This window comes from Botryllus schlosseri, chromosome 3 (genome assembly GCF_051294905.1).
Source record: "Botryllus schlosseri isolate E-star chromosome 3, Bs_hap1, whole genome shotgun sequence".
Classification (NCBI taxonomy): Eukaryota; Metazoa; Chordata; class Ascidiacea; order Stolidobranchia; family Styelidae; genus Botryllus; species Botryllus schlosseri.
This window is the reverse complement of record NC_137238.1, coordinates 4,000,538-4,011,277: the sequence shown is the minus strand read 5'-3', so window position 1 is coordinate 4,011,277 and position 10,740 is coordinate 4,000,538. Positions and strand designations below refer to the sequence as shown.

Genomic DNA, 10,740 nt, shown 5'->3' with positions numbered 1-10,740 from the left:
TCGAAGTGATCGAAACGACCAAGTACCCTGAGCATACCAAGACCTCGGCCTTGCTCGATGTAGTGGTGTTTGATCATTGGGTTTTTGACTGGTTTTCATGTTAACGCCACTTCCTCGCTCGGTTCATTCATTTCCTTGTAATGGTTCTTTATTGAGTCAGGATACCCAATGCATAAAGACAAGTTGACAGATCCGTTACCTCTGAAATCAATTCGGGGCTAGATATTGTCCAGCAGAATAAGAGTAATTCAATACATTGGTTATTTATTATCTTTACTTCGCGGAAGAAACGGATGTCATTTATTCATGGTCGAAAGTAGCCTATAGGGCCTACCCAAAGTGGGCGATATCGCAACCCTCGAAGAAGATTTCGCGAGATAGGGGGTCTCAAGCACAAAGGGCGATGGGGGGGCGAAAGCGCACAAAGGTGGCGATGGGGGATAAAAATGTTGGAACGTTCTTTCAATCATATTTGAATAAATGGTTGATCAATTCTTGCTAAGTTCGGTATATTATTGATGAATGTTGAAAGAAAGGCGGTTAAATGCTTGACACAACCCACACCGAGATAGGGGGAAAAGATCGAAATCTGGAAAGGAAAGAACGTAGTTTATTTTTGTCCTTGATGTTTTTGCGGCATATACACCGACTCATGATACACATACACACGATCTGCGCATATGCATACCATGAGTGCATGATGTGCATATGCCGCTGGACAAGGAAGTGCAGATATAGCCTTTACGACTTTCTAAGTCATGCACCACCCCTCCATGCTATCCCAGTAATGCATGAGCGCCAAGCAGGGAAGCCATGGATACCAGTGTTACTAATCAGGTCTTTGGTCTGACCCGGCCGGGAATCGAACCCACGACCTACCGATCAAGAAGCCGGACGCTTAACCATTACGCTATCTTGATCGGCTATTACTTTACTTCATAAACTAGGGGAGACCGGGGACAATTGTAACACTTTTTGGATTTTCCAACATTACGTGTTGTTCTCATGGAAATTTCATTTCCAAAGTTTTATATAAGGAAGCCAGCAACTCGATAATTTATATAGAAACTAAAATGGAACTCAATCAACACTCAATCATGGAAATTTTCGGTCGCGAAAATCGTCGCTCAAATGTTACAATCGCCCCGTACCCAGGGGCAATTGTACCACCCATGCGGGGCAATTATAACAGTGTTATTTATAAGTGAAAACAAACAAAATGAACAACGAAAACGGGACCACAACTTGTATTATTGCTTCAAACTAAAGAAATAGAAGTTCAAACGCTTCCAGGCTACGTCCCATAGCATTTTGGCATTTAAATACAATATCACCCTTCGTGACTTCTTCATGAGCTCAAAGTGTACAAGAACCACATTAATTCCATCATCTCCTTACACATATTAGGCATCTTTTACCAAGGTGCTGTTGTTCAGCGCGCACAATAGGTTGGGCATTGGGTCAGCCTGAGAAGGTGTAAACCTACCTGGCTAAAATATTTTGGTTGAATGCGCCGATGATAGTGTAGCAAAACGAGGACACAACATTTTGTGGAGTCAACGCTAATGGCATTCTCCTGTTCTGTACGAAATTAAAATAATTTGTTCACAACAAATGACAAAATGTAATTGGGCCAAGCTCAAAGTCAGGGGATAAGGATTCAGTCATGGGCAAGTTCCTAAGTGACCATTGAAGGTCGACACACCAAAAGTCGATCAACATGAGAAAGGGTGGTAGAATCACGGAAATAACCGAACCGTAAGATTCACGTCACCACTGCTGTATTGCCATTCCGACAGATGATCATGTTAGAATTGGTATGGCAAGATATTATCTGTTCTGGTAAACTTCTGGCTGTTTCAAGATTCATCTGCAGTAAATAAATGGTTATACCAACATATGAAAAAAGATATTCAGCATTGAAAAGATGTTGTAACGGGGCAAAAGTAACAGAGTGTTACGTTTGCCCCTGACACGCTCGACCATGATTAGCGTTTCAGTATGGTACCTTTCTGGCGATGCAAGTCCTAGTTTTTCTATTATCAAGGTAGACTGCGGTAACATTGTCCCAGCTACATATATTACGTTGTAACCAATTGAGGTATTATTCGTCTGAACAAATTATTCCAGATCAGAAAATATTTACTCGAGTGTCCAAAATTTCGTTTTTTTCAAATTATTTCGGAGTGTCGCGTCGTATCTCAACGTAACTTCAGATATGTTAGGAGAGATTACTACCACATGTGTACACCAAATATCAAAGCGATTTATCCACCCTACTAGCGGTGAGGTCGATTGTTACATTTGCCCCTAGTTACATTTGTCCCCGGTCTCCCCTACAACAAATACACAGGTGGTTCTCAAAGTAGGCTATAGGTCGTGATGTAAGTATGGGTCTCAAAATAGTATATATTTGGTGGCAACCTGACCAGAGCGATCGGTGGTTTCTTCCCTCTGTCTTTTCTGGGTATTTTGCTAGTTTCCGAGTTCAATAGGTCGGCCTACTGGCCGACGAGTGATCGAATCGCGCAGAAAAGTTAATGCGGCAATACTGATTAAACTATCATAAAATATATGCCGATATCAGCCGCAGTCGGTTTGATGCTGAAATGAAACTTTTCTGACATTTGGTTCCTCAAGAAATCTCCAACCGGCGTGGGTAATAGGTCGACAGGGTAGCGAGAGGAAGAGAGAGTTGGTGCACGACATGCCGAGGTTAAGCCACCGATATCACAGTAACCTTTTCCGACTATAGCTATAGTTATCAATTACTGTCGAACGGGTAAAATTGAGTCACACTTACACAATGAAAAAACTTGCGGAGGTCTTGTTCACAAGGGCGCACATTGCTGTTCAATGTTCAGTGCTTGGTTTTGTAAAATCAATCGCAAGTTCCGATGATTCAGGGCTCTGTGAGCTCATGAACTTGAACATTTTCTGCACGGAGTGCGTGACTAGGTTTTGTAAAATCAGTAGCAAGATCCGATGATTCAGGGCTCCGTGAGCTCATGAACTTGAAGATTTTCTGCACGGAGTGCGTGACTAGATTTTGTAAAATCAGTCGCAGGATCCGATGATTCAAGGCTCCGTGAGCTCATGAACTTGAACATTTTCTGCACGGAGTGCGTGACTAGGTTTTGTAAAATCAATCACATGTTCCGATGATTCAGGGCTCGGTGAGCTCATGAACTTGAACATTTTCTGCACGGAGTGCGTGACTAGGTTTTGTAAAATCAGTCACAAGATCCGATGATTCAGGGCTCCGTGAGCACACGACTTGAACATTTTGTGCATGGAATTCGTGACTAGGTTTTGTAGAATTAATCACATGTTCCGATGATTCAGGGCTGTGTGACCTCATGAACTTGAACATTTTCTGCGCGGATTTCGTCACTAGGTGTGATGCAGTAAAGAAGCAATTGGATGATGACGTGCGTCTTGGTGTCATTGAAAAAATTAAACGCAATACACCGACAACGTGGTGTCATCGAGCAATGGAAGTCCTCGCAGAGTGATCGAATTCCAATCCCTCAACCGCCATTGCTCCCGGAACACGCACCACATCGTTCCGCCATTTCATCAAACACGTTCCATACTACCTGATACCTTCAGATCCGTTAGGGACGCCTGGAATGGCTACCATTCGGTACTCGTCAGAGAGGATGATCGCCACTTACTCACGTCCATCGCTGAATTTGGCAGATATAGATATCGAGTGCCGCACACGGTTTCATAGCAAGTGGTGATGGATAGATACACTCATCGCTATGATCGAATAATCGCTGATATGCCTAGAACGACAAAGTGCGTCGACGACACAGTGTTATGGGATTACAGTCCGTCTGAACATTGATGGATAATGATTAATTATCCCGAGCTGATAGAACGCGAAGGCATCATCCTTAACCCTTTGAAACTTCAGTTTGCATGTAAGCATATTGAATTTTTAGGATTCTAGATCACATCAGACGACGTACGTCCACTTCCAAAATATTTGGAAGCAATAGCCTGTTTTCCAAGGCCAAAAAAGATGTCAGACATACGGCCATGGTTCGGTATTGTTAACCAAGGCTCTCATTATGGCAAACTCACCGACATAATGACACCGTTCAAGAGCTTACTTAGCCCGAAATCTTCATTCACGTAGACCAGGGGTGGGCAATCTTTTCAGCTCGCGGGCCGCATTCAACATCTGATTACATTCGCGGGTCGCACTATGGTAAAATCGTATTTATAAACCAAAACGCACGCTTTTGTTCAATTATGTAAAGCAGTGGTTCTTAAACTATTTTGACTGCGACCCAAATCCGAGATTTAGTGGCATATTCGCGACCCAGGCCTCACACGTCAAATCGTATATATTTAAAATATAATTATGTTACATTTTACCGGCATGTATATGATATGGAGAACGCGCAGACGGCAGTCGTACGCACGTAACACATTATTTCACCATACGGATCGCATTTGTACTGCTGTCTACTCAGACTATTCAGTACCAACCACTTTGACGACCCGACATTCAATATCGATATTATTAGCAAGCCAGCGACGGTCATTTTGGCCAGGGTTTTATCGCCGCCAATCTTTTTGTTATCGCACTGTACCCGTTGAGATGTTGCCCAAAACTTATTGCCTTCATGTGTCCTGGCGCGCAAGCAGTTGGCATCGCAAGTCCCTTTTATTCTCTCTCTCATAGTTCCGCACTAGATCGATGCACATTGCACAGTGCACACCCCTACACTAAAGCATCCTAACGATGCCGGACCGTGTTCTAACGGGAAAGCAAAGTCGGACAATAAATCCTGTCTTGAATTGAAACCAATTTATGATCGGCACATTTTTATGATCAAGCCAAGTTGTCGTAATGACTTTTCCTGGTATCTCGGTGGGGCCTACGATAGCGTCTGGTAGCGAGAAGCGAAATCGTACATAATCGCTGATATCCGTTTATGGGCTCATGCGTCAGAAATATTACCGAGATTTTATAAACAGGCCATCCTGAATCAATTCGCCCAAAGAAGGGATGAAAGCTAGGTTGTGGCGATTCTTAGGATAGGATAGCAATTTTAATATGTGACTAAAGATCGGCTTATAGATATGTTGATTCCGCATTTGGTCAAGATTCAGAACATACAATGCTGACACCAGCAGCATGTTACCCTTTAAATGCGTTTCAGCAAACAGCTTACTGTATTTATCTTACTTTTTCGCGTTCTTTTGCGGGGGCGACATCAGCATTATTTACTTTTGTGGCAAATATTTTAACAATTTCGTTGATTGATTTTGCACCTCATAATTTGATATATTGTGCCGCTAATTAGGATGTTTGTATTTAAATGGTGATTTTTATTGCAGCAAAAAATTCACTATAATAATGTCATCTTGTGATAAGTAGCCTAATACATATTGCATTACCATCGACGCCGGAACAGAAGTATTACTTCGGACAACTCATTACGAATACGTTAACACGTACCGAAGTTTTAAATGACTTGCAACTAACTTCGCATATGGAGGACGAATCTACCAAAACACGCACCAATCATTTTTTCAGTTACAACACTGAAACTTCTAATCTAAAATCACAAGTGTTATCCGAACTAACTCATTTCCGTTTGAATAGTCTTGGATATTTAGCAGCCGAGGCGTTTCAAAATGCGTATGCCCCGAGGTCGGGCTATTGTGCTAACAATAACATCAGAAATACAATATTAAGATTATGAATTGTTCAATATCATGGAAATATAAGTTTAATCAATTCGCGCCAGTAATTTGATTCTTTACTGCAAATTTTTATCAATATTTGTATCACGTTTCTCGATGCCGTCGCGGGCCGCACAAAATGTTGTTGCGAGCCGCACGCGGCCGTAGTTTGCCCACCCCTGCGTAGACCAATGAACTCGATGAAGCGTTCGCAGCAATGATATATATACATGTATATATATCATTGGTTCGCAGTGTCAAACGCTGAAATTATTCGGGCAATACAAAATTGGGTGCGCATATTTGACCAGAGGCGAAGAACTTGTTTGCATCACGACTGGTCGAATACGGGTATCTGGCTGCGTGAAAAATACTGTGAATGTGAGTCTACGACGCCTGATTGCTTCCCCAATGGCTGGCAAATTACTCTAGCAGGCTCCCGATTCTTACGTGATTCAGAACGACGATACGCTCCGATTGAAGGTGAAGCCGGCGCTGTGGCATGGTCACTGGAGATTTCCAAATTCTTTACTCTTGGCTGTGACGACTTTGTTATCGCTACTGCTCACCAGAGTTGGATTAATTACATTATTTCAGTTCAATTACAATTACAATTACAATTACTTTCATGCATGTTTCAATTACATTACAATTACAATTACTCCATGCTAAAAATATCAAATTACAATTACAATTACAATTACTCCTTGCATGCTTCAATTACATTACAATTACAATTACAATTGCTGCTGTTGAACATGTAATTGAATAATCATAAATTCAACCGTGCTCCTTGACAACCGTAGCGTCGTATTTAACAACAATTCAAGTCTAGTTCAGATTGTGTAGTAATAAATGCGTTTATGTGCGTACAATGTACATACAAGTGATTTGTGGTACAGAACTTCAGAATAACGCGAAACAATAACTTCATATTGTTAATTTATTCGCTAAAAGCTTTTCGACTAACTCTCATCAGTAGCGAACGTTAGTGATGGGGTGAATCAAATTCGAAATGTAAGAACTATTTTGTCTGTATGACGTAATAATAACAAAAACAAACAACTAGTAGACGGGCTAGATACGGTAGTAACGGTACAAAACAAACGTTAACGAGTACATATTCGGTTATAAATAACCGAAAACACAACACATAACATTAATGAAATATTCCAAGAGTGTAGAGGCGTTCCTTCTGGCGACAGAGAATCGGCTTTCGTAGCTTTATGATCGTAGATTCCAGTACCTTTAAATGAAACAGAGAACGGCCACGAGCAAGTATAGAAAATTGACTGTCATTGTAATGATCAGCACATTCTGGATGGGATAAGAGATGCTGTCCAATAGCCGAATTACAAGCAGTAACTTGATCATAATCACGCAGTGTGTCAACAGACTGCGATGAAGGAGTTGGAGAAACATTATTTATTCTAATTTGCCGTGGGACATGCTGGCGAATTCTTTGCTGCAAGCGCTGAGACGTGCGACCTACATACCGACTGTCACATCGGCACGTGTATTCATATATTATGTTGCTTTGATTTGTCGCAGGTAGCACATCCTTTTGCGTTGCAGGCATCAGAGATTTCGTCATGAAGATTATCTGAGGTTCTACTTGTGAAAAACAATGGCTCACTGACGATTTAATTTGTTTTTCAAACCTGTTGGACACTTTCCCAATCCAAGGAAGATGCAAATAAACAGGACATTTTCTAGGTCCAAACGGTTTAACTTTTCTGAAATCTTTGAGTTTACGATCTATGGTCATTTTAATGATATGATCAGGATAACCATTTGACTGGAAGATTGACCGAATGTTCTCCAATTCAGAATCAAGTTTGACTTTACTACAAATCATCAGAGCCCTGTGTACCAGAGTTCTTATCAAATTTACTTTACGTTTTACTGGACAGAAAGAATCCCACGAAATGTATTGCCCACTGAATGTAGGCTTACGGTAAACTGATGTAACAAAATTAGCACCCGTCTTTTCCACTACAACATCAAGGAATGCTAATGAATTATTGACCTCTTTTTCCATGGTGAATTTCAGTGATGGGTGAAGACCATTCAATTTGCTTGATGTTGTAGTGGAAAAGACGGGTGCTAATTTTGTTACATCAGTTTACCGTAAGCCTACATTCAGTGGGCAATACATTTCGTGGGATTCTTTCTGTCCAGTAAAACGTAAAGTAAATTTGATAAGAACTCTGGTACACAGGGCTCTGATGATTTGTAGTAAAGTCAAACTTGATTCTGAATTGGAGAACATTCGGTCAATCTTCCAGTCAAATGGTTATCCTGATCATATCATTAAAATGACCATAGATCGTAAACTCAAAGATTTCAGAAAAGTTAAACCGTTTGGACCTAGAAAATGTCCTGTTTATTTGCATCTTCCTTGGATTGGGAAAGTGTCCAACAGGTTTGAAAAACAAATTAAATCGTCAGTGAGCCATTGTTTTTCACAAGTAGAACCTCAGATAATCTTCATGACGAAATCTCTGATGCCTGCAACGCAAAAGGATGTGCTACCTGCGACAAATCAAAGCAACATAATATATGAATACACGTGCCGATGTGACAGTCGGTATGTAGGTCGCACGTCTCAGCGCTTGCAGCAAAGAATTCGCCAGCATGTCCCACGGCAAATTAGAATAAATAATGTTTCTCCAACTCCTTCATCGCAGTCTGTTGACACACTGCGTGATTATGATCAAGTTACTGCTTGTAATTCGGCTATTGGACAGCATCTCTTATCCCATCCAGAATGTGCTGATCATTACAATGACAGTCAATTTTCTATACTTGCTCGTGGCCGTTCTCTGTTTCATTTAAAGGTACTGGAATCTACGATCATAAAGCTACGAAAGCCGATTCTCTGTCGCCAGAAGGAACGCCTCTACACTCTTGGAATACTTCATTAATGTTATGTGTTGTGTTTTCGGTTATTTATAACCGAATATGTACTCGTTAACGTTTGTTTTGTACCGTTACTACCGTATCTAGCCCGTCTACTAGTTGTTTGTTTTTGTTATTATTACGTCATACAGACAAAATAGTTCTTACATTTCGAATTTGATTCACCCCATCACTAACGTTCGCTACTGATGAGAGTTAGTCGAAAAGCTTTTAGCGAATAAATTAACAATATGAAGTTATTGTTTCGCGTTACAATGTACATAGTATGCTATATAAGATGTCATTGTGACGTAATATAAGCGTGTTTTGTATGCTCGTAATTATGGCTCACGTAATTGGAAGTGTAAAATGTTATTTACCTAATTTCCTATGGGCTAGGATTAAGGATAGGGTGCAGTATGTCGTTGAAAAAGTATTATAATATATGCACGTGTTGGATTTGCGTATATAGTATATATAATTAAAGAAATAATAATAATTTTATCGAGGGACGTAGGAATTAGGATGAGGAGTAAAACAAAACCGTGCTTTGTCAGATAAGACGTTATATAATATCCAGTGGTCTGGTTAGTTAGCCAGACGAAGTAACGATGCAGTATCGTGATCTGAAATCGTATTGTAGATTGCCAACCCGCGGATAGATGCGCAAGATGTGAGTCACGGATGAATGAACCGACAAACGTACTGCAGAGCCGGCTAAAAGCAGCAAACTTTGTAGTCCTAGAGCTGGCGATCCATGCGTCCAAATTTGATGCATCTGGTCTCTATCGTAAGCTATTGATGTACTAATTCCGAAAATACAAAAAAAAATCTCGTCAGGGCAATGTAACTGCTCCAAAATAGCCGTTTAAGGCCGACTGTTCTGAAAAGTGAGAGCGCTGCATCAGCATGGCCACAACAATTACCAATTACGCCCAACGATTGTTCAGAACAATGCCGATTCTCAGACTTTCACGACTATTTTGGGATGGTACCATTGCCTGGAAATATACTTTTATTGCGGAATCAGTGCGACACTAGCTTTCGATTAGGACCATACATATCAAATTTCGACGCTTGGATCGACAGCTATGGGACTATCAATTCTGCTGCTTTTAGCCGGCTCAGCAGTTCGCTGCTCGGCGTATTCAATCGTGAGTCACGTATTGCGAATCCATCCGTTGGTTAGTAATCTAAAAATTGTATACAATGGCAGCCGAGGCCAGCATAGCGGTAAAAATAAGGCCCTTTTCATACCGGGGTTCCGGGAATAACATTTCTCGAAAATGTTTACCGGAACCCCTCTATGTGAACATAACACTGGTGATTCGGGGCGGTATGAACGCGCTTATTTTCGGAGATTTTTACGGGACCGACTGAGTATGAACAGTGAACACGAATGGCGCAGCTGGGTTCCCGAAACGCTGTCAATCAAACTTTTAGTTACCGTAACGCGCTGTTCATTCAGGCTGCTTGTATTTCGAGGTCAGATACCTGCGGCACTTTGATCTTCTTGGTAATGCATTATTCTTGGATTTATATTCTGTATGCTCACAATACGCAGTCACTGACTACTAGTCAGCTTCTTTTTTCTGTGGTTTTGTAAACAGAGCATGGCTAAAAAGATAGAACACCATCTCCAAATGATGCAGCATTGGGTGAGTTGCCTGAAAACGTTAGCACTTCAACACTAATTTGACAGGTGATCTTAACCCTTACTAAATTTGCTACATCAAAGGCAAGTTTCTAACCACGCATATGCTGTGTGTAGGTTAGTCACCGTCATATACGCCTACTGAAAAGGGGATTTAGTAACATCTGCTTTGATAGTGGCAGCACAGCAGAGAATGATGTCCTTAGCTCTGACTCACTAACCAAAAATTCAAATTGTACCAACGGGCTTGTAAGCCATCGTACATCATCCAAGCCATAATTTGGTTTTCACCTATGCCTTCATTTTCTTGTTACAACCAAGTCATTCCTTTGTTATACAAGGTTAGGCAAGTGTAACTTAATTTGATCTTTTCGCAGGTCTAGATGGAGGATACTGATGAAAAAGGTGAAAAGGCGGAACTGTGCAAGTGTGCATTAAGTTATAGTTTCTCTCATGAATAAAATGAAACAGCACAAACA

The 10,740-nt window shown here is 41.0% G+C and overlaps 1 long non-coding RNA gene across 1 annotated transcript; it reads left to right on the top strand.

The window, feature by feature from the left end:
* The first annotated feature begins 10,098 nt into the window (after positions 1–10,098).
* On the top strand, positions 10,099–10,738 carry LOC145435625 (uncharacterized). Its single transcript, XR_013913918.1, has 2 exons — positions 10,099–10,265; positions 10,639–10,738. It is a non-coding gene; the product is annotated as an uncharacterized LOC145435625 (long non-coding RNA).
* Positions 10,739–10,740: the final 2 nt, after the last annotated feature.